The following is a 14,264-nucleotide window of genomic DNA, read 5'->3' as shown; positions in this document are numbered from 1 at the left end:
TATTGTTCTTTCAGTCCAGCTACATTACCTTCTTTCTAATTACTACAGTATTATACTCTCAGCCTGGCATGGTGGTTCATGCTCGTAATCCCATCACTTCGGGATGCCAAAGCAGGAGGATTGCTTCAGCTGCGACTGGCCTGGATAACAGAGCAAGACCCTGTCTCTACAAAAATTTAAAAACTAGGCAGACATGGTAGTGCAGGCCTACAGTCCCAGCTACTCACAAGACTGAGGTGGGAGGATCACTTGAACCCGGGAGGTCAAGGCTGTAGTAAGCTGTGATTGCACAACTGCACTCCAGCCTGGGTAACAGAGAGAGACCGTGCCTCTAAATTAATTAATTAATTAATTAATGATTATACTATCTTACTTTTATTTAAATATGTAATCTCTTTGTCCCTGGAACACATTTCTCCTCATTGTTTCAGTGCTGCCTCCTCTCATTACTCATAGTTTGAATATCATCTTTTCAGAGAAACAATTTCAGACCACCCTAGCCCAGTAGATTTACACAGCTCCCCTCTTCCCTTGCCATTATTATCTAAAATTTTATTGATTTTGTTTCTCTCATCACTTTCATTACAATGTTAATACTTTTACTACTACAAGTAATACTAGCCAATATATATAGAATACTTTAATGTGCCAAACACTATTTTAAGTGAATGCCTTAGAATAACTCATAATGTAGATACTATTATAAGGGAGAAGAAACTATGGCACAATGCATATGTATTAATTTATTTGCTTCTCTTGTTTATAAGACACATGAAGTCAGTGGCCATGACTGTTTTACCACTTAAACTAACATCTGTTATAAAGTCTGATATGGATAGGAATGCAAATGAATTTTTGAATCTTCTCAATTAAATATAGGTATCTCATTCATTATTGTCATAGAATTTTTCTTATACTCCAGTGCCTAAGATCCTTGGTAGTTTTATTTTTTATTTTAAATCAATATATTAAAGCACTATTGTGAAGCCTTAAACTTTTCAATAGATCTTTATTTGAGAACAATATTCTGTGCTCTCCAATACAGTAGGCGTTAGCCATATGTAGCATAGCTTTTCAGCACACGAAATGTGGCTGGTGCAACTGATAAATTGACATTTAAATTTTATTTGATTATACTTAATTAAAATATGAATAGCCACTTATAGCTCGTATCTACCATATTAGGTGGTATCACTTTAGAAGTTAGTTCTTGAAAGCTAGTTAATATAATGAAGAGGTTAGTCAATGCCAAGCTATAAGTTTCTTGAACTACAGTGAGGAATAGCTACTAAAAAATTAATTGGTTTTTCTTTCTAAATAACTATATGATATTGATGAATGATTGAATTATTCATTAATCAAATATTTATTGTCTGTTTATTATATCCCAGGACCTGTAGTAGGCAACAGTGATACAATAATGAATAAAAACAGACATAGAGTTTGTTCTCAAGAAATTTCTAGCTGGGAGGCAAATAGAAATATTTAATATTTATATTTTTAAGAGCTGCAAGTATAACAACACGCAAGAAGTATTATGAAGGAGACACACATGGGGCTGAGCTGAAGAACATAGGGCCAATGGGTGGAACCTCTTCATATACCTCTGATGCAGGCAAAGGCTTCTTGATTGAGGTGACATAAAAAAGAGAATAGAGGGTAAAAAGGAGCTACTCATGTGCAAGGATGCAAAGAAGAATTTCTCCAAAAAGAAAGAATACTCTGTGCAAAAAACCCGGAGGTGGGAAAGAGTATGACAGCTGAAGAAAGGTCAGCTAACCATCATGGAATTTTAAGCAGGGGTGTAATGCCTTCCATTTGTTTTTATTAAATGACTCTTGTTTCTATTTGAAGGGAGAATCACTGAGTGGTATAAGGGAAATGGGAGACCCATTAGGAGAGTGGAAATATGGCAATAAAACATATTGGCTGGCAGGTTGGTTTTAAGTTGTAGTAGCAAAGATGAGATAATATGTAAAGATTTAAAATTCACAACTAATTCAACCTGTAGGGCCTAAGAAGGTTTATTTTCAAATTTCCATTTAGAAATTGTTCTCAGAGTAAAACGTAAATAAAGTTAAATGTGTAAATAAGTAAATAAATGAATACATAGGCCATTTTGTATTAAGTGGGGGCAGAAGTTTTGTTGGATACATTTGCAGGTATCACAATGAGGAAACCATATTTATTTTACTTTACATTATTAGTCCAGAAAAATCTAGTAACTTAAAATTACACTGAGTTTTACAAATTATCCCTAAGATAAAATGTTGTTTAAGGGATACATTTTTAAGAATTGTTTAGTGTTAAAACAAATCCATGATGATAAAAAGAATTCTAGGAGTGATTAATTTTCTAAGGTCAAGATATTTTTCTCCCATCCCTTACTTATAACGATGTTTGAAATGTCAAAGTCAATCAGTTCTCCTTGAGCATCTGTTTCACTATATGAAAACAAAGATATTGAATTAGATAGTCTCCAAAATCTTTTGTGTCACATCTTTATGTATGCTTCAAATAGCACTATGTTAAACACAACCCCAAAAGCTCTTGTCCAAATTTCATAAGAAAGGAAGCCATTTGTTTCTATCTTTAAATCTAACGGGAATCATATATTTATATATAATCTAAGGTATTTGCCTAAAATAGCCCAACTTTGACACTAATACATCAAACATTAAAAAAAAAAGTCAGTCTATCATCTTGGGACGCCGTGCTGCCCTGCCTGCTTAAGTAATTTATATAAGGAGCAATAAATAATATCACTGAGTCAGTACTATGGAATTTTCTATTTCGCTTTATCAGATATATCTTAGCATATGTTCCTAAAAATTAAGCAGCACAGTTCTTATGAGTGTGTGCAATGTCTTGTGAGCATATACATGTAATTTTATCGTGTTATGTATTTATACAGAAAAATCTTAGACACCATGTTCCAGGCACTGTTCTGAGCATGAAGTGGTGAGCAGTGAAGACTTGATCCCTAAATATCATAGAGCTAACATTCTTAAAAATACTACTTAAGTGTAAAATAAATATACCTTTACAAGAAAAGCTAAATGTTTTATACTAGCCACTAATAGTTACAAATTCTTTAGGCATTCAGTTTTCAAAAAGTCATTTAATCCTTCAGAGAATAAGTATGATAAAGTGAAGGTAAGTTAAAACTAAAAAAATGACTCCAGAGATTGGTATTTTTGTATTTATTTAATTTATTATGTCACTATAGCATACACACGTCATTACCTAATTAAAATTTCCCCTCGTTATTAGTAAAAATTAATTGCGTTTCCTGACAACACATCAAAAGTAATTTATAAATTATACTGTGATGAAAGAGTCTGATATGATGCTGATATGGAAACATTTGTCTGAAATTGTACAAGTGCTATAAAATACACTGATCTCATTGTAGAATGTGCTTCTAAGTCACTCTAAAGCTATCTCTAAATACCATATTTTCTAATGAGCAATAAAATATGATTAAATAATAAAATACATTGTGTTTAAATAACCAATGGATATACATTTTAAACCACTGGATCTAAAATGAGAAATCTACAGATCATTTTAGCAGGCCATTTTACTGAATGTCGTTTGCTTTATCTAGAACTTCCAACATGATCTTTTGTTACACTTATGCTTATAAACTACCTCCATTCGTTAGTTGTCAACATAAGGACACTGCTCTTGGAGCACTCAGAAATCACTGTAAACATTTCGGTCAGCTTCCCTTAAGAGCAGTTGACAATCTCTATTTTCACTTCACTATAATCTGCTTTTGTTGGCTATCCACATGTGGCCCATTATTCATGTGCTTTTAAATGACATCAGCTAGCTCTCCACATAAAAACCTAATTTTGAGTTCAATAGTCCAGCTTTCTCTATGGCCCAGTAGCTGTATGGTGATCACAAAGAATAATGGGCAAAGACAACTGTTGGTCAACACGTGGTTTGAAATTAATTTTCATTAGTTATACTTCATTTAACATATCAGACACTATTTGTTAGGTTATTGGCATGTTGTTTGAGTAAAATATAAATAAAATTTTGGGACACTGACTGTTATAAGATGAATGATATTGCTAACTCACTTGGAAAAAAATGATAATACAGCCAGTGATTAAGTTAAATATACTTGTGAACAGACTAAGGACAGAACTACTTGCAAACAAATTCAGTGGCATAGTATGTACTAACTGGAATATTATTACCTATGGGATGCCTTAAAAAGATGTACCAACTGTGTCTAACTTTGTAAATAAAAAACAAATATGGAATCTGTGAATTTATGGTTCCTTGGCAAATGTTCCCTAAACAATGTAACTATCTGGGTCTACAAGAGAAGTTCGATGACTAAAAATGGCTTTCTTCTTTGTAAGTCATGTAATTTCAAACATTTCTTGGAGACCTCCCATATTAATTTGGCACAGAATGCATTTTGATGTTGTAAGAAAGAGCCTGGGGTGTTGTACAAGCACCAGTTGATCTAATCTCCCTGCTTTGCCTGTGCCTCAAAATTACTTGTATCCTTGAAATTATTAGTTAGTCTTGATAGAGCATGAGATATCTAATTCCTGAGTCTGATTTGAAAATATGATTCATTGTGTTATCTCAGATGGGTTCTGTGCACAAGAGTATCTTTCGATTTCACATGTCATGATGACAAAGGCACTTTTTAAGTAACAAAAAGAGGAGGATAGAAAAATTCTCACAAGGACTTGATGCCAAACTGACAGCTTACCATTTGATGTACTAGGTGGTGAAAACTTAAGGCAAATATTGGAAGATATGTTTTACCATTAGAATTTGGAAGAAATAAACTTAGACTCAGGAACACAGTCTACATGAATAGAGAGTACAAGTCAGAAGAGAAATTATCAAGACAATCTGATTGCATGCCTATGGGGAATTTTTTTTTCTTTTAGCTATTCAAAAGATGGGGGCATAAAGGAAAATCATTGAAAATGTGAGGGCATGGGAAAACACCTAGCTCAACTGAGAGAAGGTTTAAAAGACTTTGCTTTAAAGTGTAGGGTCAGAAAGATGTGGTACCTTACCTTACCCATCATAAGGGTCATCACCAAAATTCCTATAACAAAAGACAGATTAACAGGTGCAAATCATGAGGAATTTATTTCATCAAAGTTTTGCATAACATGAAAGCCTTCAGAATGAAGATCCACGGCCACAGAAAACTGTCCATCTTTATGCTTAAGTTTTATGAAGCATGGGCAGCCATGTGGAAATCTGATTGGACAAAAAGAAAGTAATCTAATGCCGGTAGGCTGTGGCAGGGAAACCCAGCAAGGCCTGTCTGTTCAAATTCTTTGTGGCTTTTCTGTATAGCATTTCTTTCTCCTGGGTATGGGGCAGGACCCTTCTGAATTGAGGGTCTTATGACATACCATCAGAAAAGCTAGGGAAAAGAATTTCTTAATGACCAGTGCTTATGCAGAAAAACAGGAAAGAAGGCTTAAAATAATCTTTCTAGATTTTGTAGCTGACTTTAGAGAAGAGATTCTAGTTTCTATTACTCATTTTAAGGACGATGAACTCTAGTGTCTATGGTTTAGCTTGGAAAAGAAAGTGAAGCAAGAGAAAGGAGGGCAGGAAAAGACCACAAAGACTTTGCTTTTGAGGCTGCATTTCTTCAGTTCAAAATACTCAACATGCCCACATACCAAATTTGGGGTGTCACCTTTTGAGCCCCAACAGAAGAAATGTACAAAAACACAGAAGTTGATGGATTTTCACTAAGAAGTTGACAGCACACCGTAACGTTTTGCATGTGAGTGAGCTGAACCTGAGCCTTTTAAATTGCTGTAGTAAATGTGTTCCCTTCTATCAAGACCTGCTTATGAATGCTGTAATTTAGAACAGAACGTATATAAACAGAAGGATGGATGTATTATTTCCATTAAAGTAGTCTGTTTGTGAAACCCCTGGCAGGAGATCTTAGGCTATATGCAATGATTCAGCCCAAAGAAATGGCTGAAAGAAGATATATGAAACTTCTTAGTATCCATGGATATGATGTATGCTGAATGTGCTTTAGCATATAAAAGGTATAGTGATGCTATCATAGACCAGAAAGCAAAACAGTGTAGATGGGGAGATATCACGGTAGAGTAAACAAAGGCAGGCGTGAGGTTAGGAATTAGAAAGTACAACTGAAGAGTTTATTCAGTTTTTATTTTGCCTTTAACTGGGTGCATAATTGAGATGGATACTACATTCAAATAGGCTTGTGGCCCTTATCCTTTCCACTGGGAATATAAGCCAATTCCACTCTTTGTACAGTTCAACTGGCCATGCTAAATGAGAAGCTTTGGAATTGCCCAGGCCATCTTTATAGTAAACATTAAGCAACAGAAAATTCCAGGGAAACACTAGTAAATCATTGTTCTGATTGAGAAAGAGGTTGAGTCTGAAGTTTCGAATTCCACTAACTCCCTCTTTAAAACTCTTCTGTAAAACACCAAAAGCAATTGCAACAAAAGCAAAAATTTACAAATGGTATCTAATTAAACTAAAGAGCTTCTGCGCAGCAAAATAACCTATCAACAGAGTAAACAGACAGCCTACAATATGGCAGAAAATTTTTGCAAATTCTGCATCTAGGGAATATCTAATTTCCAGCATCTATTAGGATCTTAAATCTACAAGAAAAGAACAGCTCACTTAAAATTGGGCAAAGGACGTGCCCAGTTTCTTTCTTTGCAAAGGAAAACATATGTTTGGCCAATAAACACATGAAGAAAAGCTTAACATCACTGATCATGAGAGAAATGTAAACCAAAGCCACAATGTGATACAATCTCACGCCAGTCAGGATGGCTATTACTAAAAAGTCAAAAAATTACAGGTGCTGGCCAGGCTGTGGAGCAAAAGGAATGCTTATATACCTTTGGTGGTTGTGTAAATTAGTTCAACCATTCTGGAAAACAGTGTGATTATTCTTCAAGGACTTACAAACAGAACTACCATTGGATCCAGCAATCCTTCTACTAGGTATATACCAAAAGAAATATAAATAACTCTATCATAAATGTATATTCATTGTGGCACTATTCACAATAGTAAAGACATGGAATCAATCTAAATGCCCAACAATGATACACCAGATAAAGGAAATGTGGTATATATACACCATGGAATACTATGCAGCCATAAAAAGAATGAGATTGTGTCTTTTGTAGGAACATGGATAGAGCTGGAGGCCATTATCCCTAATTGCAAACTAACAAAGGAACAGAAAGCCAAATGCCACATGTTCTCACTTATAAGTGGGAGCTAAATGATGAGAACCACGGACACATAGAGAGGAACAACAGACATGGGTATCTACTGGAGGGTGGAGGGTAGGAGGTGGAAGAGGATCAGGGAAAATAACTAAGGAGTATTAGCTTTAATATCTGGGTGATGATATAATCTGTACAGCAAACCCCCATGACATGAATTTACCTATATAGCAAATCTGCATATGAACCCTTGGACCTAAAATAAAAGTTAAAAAAAAAAGTCTTCTGTAGCCAACACACAAAACACATTTTTTCTGGAGTCAATAAAAGATAATTAAGGATGAAACAAAGTGATTCCTCCAAATATCTTAGCTGTATCTGAAATGTAAAAGAGTAACAGAATATAGTAGGCCAAGGACAGTTTGTAGGGTCACTATGTCTGCTTTCCAGTTCAACTCTTAGAGTCCAAGTAGGCACAATTTACATTTTGGTGGAATGAAATACAATATGCATTTACCTTTTGCCACAGTGCTATTTTCTTAAGGAAATTGTCTTATCTAGTGAGGTGGGACTTGGACTTCCTACTCATTAAGTGCAAGTCAGGGCACTACATAAATGAGAACATGATTGTTGCTTTCTCAGAGGGAGGTAAGAACTATAATTACCAACTTGGCTAATAGGTCTGTGCAAAATTTTAGAACTTGTCAGGTTATTGAAACTCACAGTCCGAAACAACCAAATAGCATACCTCATCACTGTAAAAAAAATTAGTTAAAATTTCTTACAGAACCTGCTAATAAGCAAGCAACTTAGAGATGAAGAAGCCTGTTTGAGCTTTGGCAAAATGACCCCTTAGGGGAAAAAGTAGCATGTTTTCCTTATCCATCATGAGTGTCATGGCTGACACCCACATAACAAAAGACAGATTAATAAGAGAAAAGCATAATAAGTGTATTTAACAAAGTTTTATGTGACATGAAAGACTTCAGAATTGAAGACCCAACATCACAGGGAAAATTGTGTATTTTTATGCTTCCATTAAATAAATGGTGAACAGTCATGTAGAAATTGTAGAAAGTAATTGGACAACGAAAAGGGTATGACTTAATGGTAATAAACTGAGGATAATTGGGCAAGGCCTGTTTGTTCAGATTTTTCTTGTCCTCCCTGTAGAATTTCTTCCCTACAAGTATGGGGCAAAACCCCTTTGTAATGACGGTCTTACTACCTACATTCAGGTGAGATATATCAGAGAAGGATTCTCTATGACCATGCTTCACACAGAAGAGTCAGGGAAGGTCAGAGTGGCCTTCCTGCTTCTGTAGCTTTTTCGATTGCCAATGTGACATAGTTTGATGTGTTTTGATCTGAGCCCTGACAATATTCTTAATGTAGGAATCCTGTTGAAGCGTCCACATTAAGTATTGTTTCTGTCTTTTACTTGTTTATCTATCGTTACTGTTTTTAAATTTTTTGGGGGCACATAACAGATGTATATATTTGTGGGGTACATGAGATGTTTTGATACCAGCGTGCAATGTGAAATAAACACGTTTTGAAGAATGGAGTATCCATCACCTCAAACATTTATCCTTTGCATTAGAAACAATCCAATTCTACTATTTTAGTTATTTTAAAATGTACAGTTATTAATGACTATAGCCATCCTGTTGTGTGGATTGAATAGTATGTATTATTCATCTTTCTAACTATTTTTTTGTATACTCACTGACCATCCCCACCTTCCCTTCAGCCGCCTACTACCCTTCCCAGCCTCTGGTAACCGGTCCTTCTACTCTCTACATTCATGGGTTCAACTGTTTTGATTTTTAGATCCCACAAATAAGTGGGAACATGCAATGTTTGTCTTCCTATGTCTGGCTTATTTCATTTAACATAATGATTTCCGGTTTCATTGGTGTTTTGCAAATAACTGGATCTCATTCTTTTTTTTTATGGCTGAATAGTCCTGCATTGTTTATATGGATCACATTTTCTTTATCCATTCATCGGCTGATGGACACTTAGGTTGCTTCAGAATCTTAGCGATTGTAAACAGTGCTGTAACAAACACAGGAGCGCAGATATCTCTTTGATATATTGATTTCCTATATTTTGGGTATATGCCCAGCAGTGGGATTGTTGTATCATATGGTAGCCTCATTTTTAGTTTTTTGAGGGACCTCCAAACTGTTCTCCACAGTGGTATACTAATTTCTATTCCCACCAACAGTGTATGAGGGTTTCCTTTTCTTCACATCCTCACCAGCATTGTTTTTCCCAATAGACAGAAAACATCTAAAGCTGGTGATAAGCAGCCAACGTATAAAACCCCAAGTCAAAGGTCAAACCACGCACTTGAATCTCCCCAGTTACCCACTTGTCCCTCTTCCAAATGTATTTTATTTCCTTCCATTCCTGCTCTAAAACTTTTGAGTAAACTTTCACTACTGCTCTAAAACTTGCCCTTGTCTCTCTGCTTTACACCCCTTGAATGAATTCCTTCCTCTGAAGAAGCAATAATTAAGTTGCTGCAGACTTGTAAATATTCACCACTGCTAATAGACTTGTGGAGTGGCTTGAGCCTGTGTGCCTGCGGCTCTGACTACTAAGTGAATTGGCAGTACTAAGGAGAATTGCCTCCTTGAGAATTCTATGTACCTTGTGGCTTTTGTGACTGAAATAGCGTAGAAGCCTGACATTGTGAAAGGACACAAGCATGTGTGGACCTGGTTATCACTAATCTTATACCACTCATAACAGTTTTCTATAGACTTGGTTATCTCTAATCTTGCACCACTCGTGACAATTTAGTATGCAAAAGATTTCCTAATTACCATCCAGTCTCTCAGAACATGTGATACCTGCTAAAAGCCTTTCTGTTGGGAAGAAATGGAGAGTTTTTCTATAATTTTAATTTTGATATGTGGTAGAACGAACATGATTATCTCTACCACAGTTAATGTAATGCAACAAAGGCCTTTTATCTTTACCTTTGTGGCTACAAAATACTGTGAGTCTTAATGTCCCAGTTAAAATAATATCTAGAAAACCTGTTTGCTTGTGCCTTATGATTACTTGTATCCTGGTAATTATTAGAAAAGCCCTGGTAAGATCCCTGATTTGCATGAATCTCATTTGATGAACTAATCTCCTTTTATTTCAGTGCCAGACTTTGCCTTGATTGTTGTGGCCAACTTGTATCATGCTTCCAGTGTAGATTCATATTTTACATGTAAATATAACTTAACAAATTTGTTAGGGTGATTCAAATACAAGTAAGTTTTGAAGATGTTATTAGTTTTTTCCTATTTATTCACACACCTACATCCACATGTGCCTGCGAGCACAAACATACACAACATGGATTATACTTTAAATATTTTAAAGAATTGTGGAGAGCATGGCCATTGCCCCCCCAGTTGTTCACTGAGAATTCACTGGCCTGAGGAAGATTGACCAATAGGACAAAAACCATACAAATGTATTTAATGTGTATACATGTATAATGTAACATGTATACAGGCTTTTTGTTCAGCCTTCAGAATGAAGACCCAACTTCACAATGAGTTACAGAGACTTAGACACCATTTTGAGTTTACAGAAAGAATGCGGGGTTGGATTCTTGTAAAACAGATTATAGGAGGGAGGAAAAGAGGAATTCTATTGAGGAGAAATAAATGATTGCTAGGTGAAATGACTGGATAGTGAACAGAGATTAACTCGTAAATGGTTTTCTTTGGAATTTAAATGGTCCCTCTAGACCATACCATCATTATACTTGTAAAAGGCTTACTTAGATGTGGTCACACCTTGCTTGGTCTTTCTCTAAAATTGATATCAGAAATGGGAAGGAAGAACAATTGTTTTCCTCTGTGGGTCTAGATCTCAGGCAGATAAAGGAACTTCGGCCTCTTTGGCAGAGATGTTGAGGGTGGTAGAGGCAGGGGAATTCAGTGAGACCTTGAGACTTCTTTAGATCAGCATGCCAAAATGCCATATTTTGGGGGTATTGGTTTTTGAGCCCCAACAGAGTAGTGCAATTATTCTGTGCCTGTTATAGTTCTCTTGCATGTTTGCACTGATACGTTCTCTAATCTTTTACTTATATGCCCACTTTCTCCTATCTCTCTTCCTTCCTTCATTTCTTCCTTTCTTTGGTTCATCTGTCCTTCCATCCTTGCTGGCTGCTGCCTTTTTTTCTTTCTTTCTCACTACTCATCTCTTTTCCTTCTTGCTTTCATTTAAATATTTATTGAGCTCTTCCTGTAGGGCATTCTCTTTGTCAGGTGCTTGTAATATAGGATTTAACAAGACAAACAGGGGCCCTCTGGTCAGTTCAAGCAGGAAGTCAAAGTCAATAAACATGTTTACAACTATGTAAATAAGATGATTTCAAACAGTGATAAGTGTTGTATAGAAAGTAAAACAGGATGAGGTAAATTACAAGTAAACCTAGAGGTGGGCAGAGTCCTTTATGATAGGGATAAAAATATATCTCTGTGGAGGAAATATTTTAGAAATATCTGAGGAAATATCTCAGTTAAATTAATGCATTAATAAAACCATCTGTTCCAGGAAAAATCTGGAGGCCAAATTAAATATATTCCCACCGTCAAAATCTGCATTCAATCTCCACCTAAACAATGTTGTCTCCAAAATATTTTTCAAATCTATTAATCATCTCAGTTTCACTATCATTATAACCACTATATTTGTTACAGGTAGTTAGACAGGCATAAGCAGGGCAGGAGAGGGCTCTCCCCCATCCACCAGGAATGTTGGGTGATGGTTTGACTATTTCCTTAAGGTACACACCTGTTGCACTGAAGTTTAATTGAATGCAGATGCCAGGGAGAAGCAACTTCCTGGGTGTGCACATTTAGAGACAAAATAGTAGAGTATGACCTTCTGGGGACACACCACTGGAAAAGGAAGAAAGCCTTCAGTGAGTATGTGCACACTGCACATGCTCACCTCTTAAGGGCAAAGAGGGCAGTGTGCATGTGGGCAGCCCATCCTAGGGGAAGAATCATGGGCAGGGGGCCAGCCTATAAAGTCCTAAGATCAAGGTTAAACACTGCACTTGACCTTCATATATACCTTCTTTCAAGCATATTTCCTTTCTTTCCTGTTCAAAAGCCTTTTTAAATAAACTTGCACTCCTACTCTGAAATTTGCCTTGGTTTCTTTTTCTACCTTATGCTGCTTAGTCAAATTCTTTTTTCTGAGGAGGCATAAATTGAGGTTGCTGTAGGCCAATACTGATTCACCACTGGTAACCTGAATACCTTTCACCAGTAACATATTCGCCCAGATATACTTTGTTATTTTTAATATTATCATCCCCAAACCATTCTCATGACTATAGGAATGGTCTTGTATCTATTTAAATTATTTATTACATATAATATATTACATACATATATATGTATGTGTATATATGTATAGATATATATATATGCATTTGTGTATGTATGTGTGTGTATATAAATATGTGGGTTTATATATGAGTATGTAAGTGTGAATGTATGTACACTTTTATACACACACACACACACCCACACACACACATATCTGGGTACCAACCTTCAAACCTAAGAACTGAAAAATTCTGGTAATACTGAATCCAGCATGTGCTCCTCCCTATTCTCACTGCAACTTTTATATTTCTATTGGTTATTTGTTTATTTTCCTTTCTCTGAGATACCTGTTCATAGTTTTTGCCCATTTTTTTTTTTTTTGGTATTGTATCCACAGGAATATTTTTATTTATTCTAGATACTAATTCTTTGTCAGTTATTTGTGTTACAAATATCTTCTCTTAGATTGAGGTTTGTCATGATTTTCTTCTCTACACTGAGTTATAAAGTGATCTTTATACCATCTTAGTTGATGCTTTTGTATGTCATCAGGCAGGAGTCTAATTCTATATTTTGTCTAGCATGGTTTTTTGAATAGTTTATCCTTTTCCTTTTATAGTGTCCACATCGATATGTTAAGACATGTGTTTGCCAGGACTATTGTAGGCTCAAAACTATTGAAGGATAGTTTTAATGTTTTTAATTTGACTGAGATGAGGAAGTATATTATATAGAACAATGGTTTCAAAAGATGTCAATGGTATAGTCCCTAGAACCTGTGAATAGATCACCTCATAAAAGAAAAGGAAATTTGAAAATGTTATTAAGTTAAGGGTCTTGAAATGAGAGATTGTCCTGAGTTTTCTGAGTGGACCTAATATAATCACAGGGGTTAGTATGAAAAGAAAAGATAGTCAATGTTAGTAAAAGATTCGACTAAGAAAGTAAGTATTAGATTTATTTGAAGATGGAGGAAGGGGCCACAAGCCAAAAAAATGCATGTGGCTCTTATGAGCTAGTATAGGAGCCACGACTGTTATCCCCTCGAGCTCACCGAGGAATCACTGAGATAAGTTAGATTGATTAAATAGGAAAAAAAGATATACAAGCTTATTTGATGGGTATATATGGGAGCTTTACATGAAGATCCAAAGATACAGTAGGAAGTTATCTACTCTTAGATTTGTCCTTAGGTTTAACAATGTACCAACAATGATGTAGAAATAGGATTGGCTCAAAAGGGCATGATCTAATGTTAAAAGATTGAGTGGGGAAACACAGCAAGCCCATCTGTCTACATTCTTTTTGGCCTCTCTGAGCATCATTTCTTTTTTCTGAGTGTGAGGCATGGCCTTGTCTGAATTGGGGTCTCATGACCTACAGTGAAACAGGATAAGTATGATAATTTCTTTATGGCCGGTTTTTACACAGAAAGGCAGAAGGAAAATTAGAGTAGTATTTTTAGTTTTTGTTGGCTTGCTTTGGAGAAAAGAAGTTCTGATTTCTATCAGCCATTTTGGGAAATACAGATTCTAGTTCCTGTAGCTAGCTGTGCAGTAGAACAGGATTGAGGCAGGGAGACAGGAGAAGGTCAGAGGAAAGGCAAGGAAAAGTATTGTCCACTAGCTTCTGGAAGAATGCAGTTGACACCTTGATG

This window comes from Callithrix jacchus, chromosome 10 (genome assembly GCF_049354715.1).
Source record: "Callithrix jacchus isolate 240 chromosome 10, calJac240_pri, whole genome shotgun sequence".
Taxonomy (NCBI): Eukaryota; Metazoa; Chordata; class Mammalia; order Primates; family Cebidae; genus Callithrix; species Callithrix jacchus.
The sequence above is the reverse complement of the archived record's forward strand: the minus strand, read 5'-3'. Positions refer to the sequence as shown.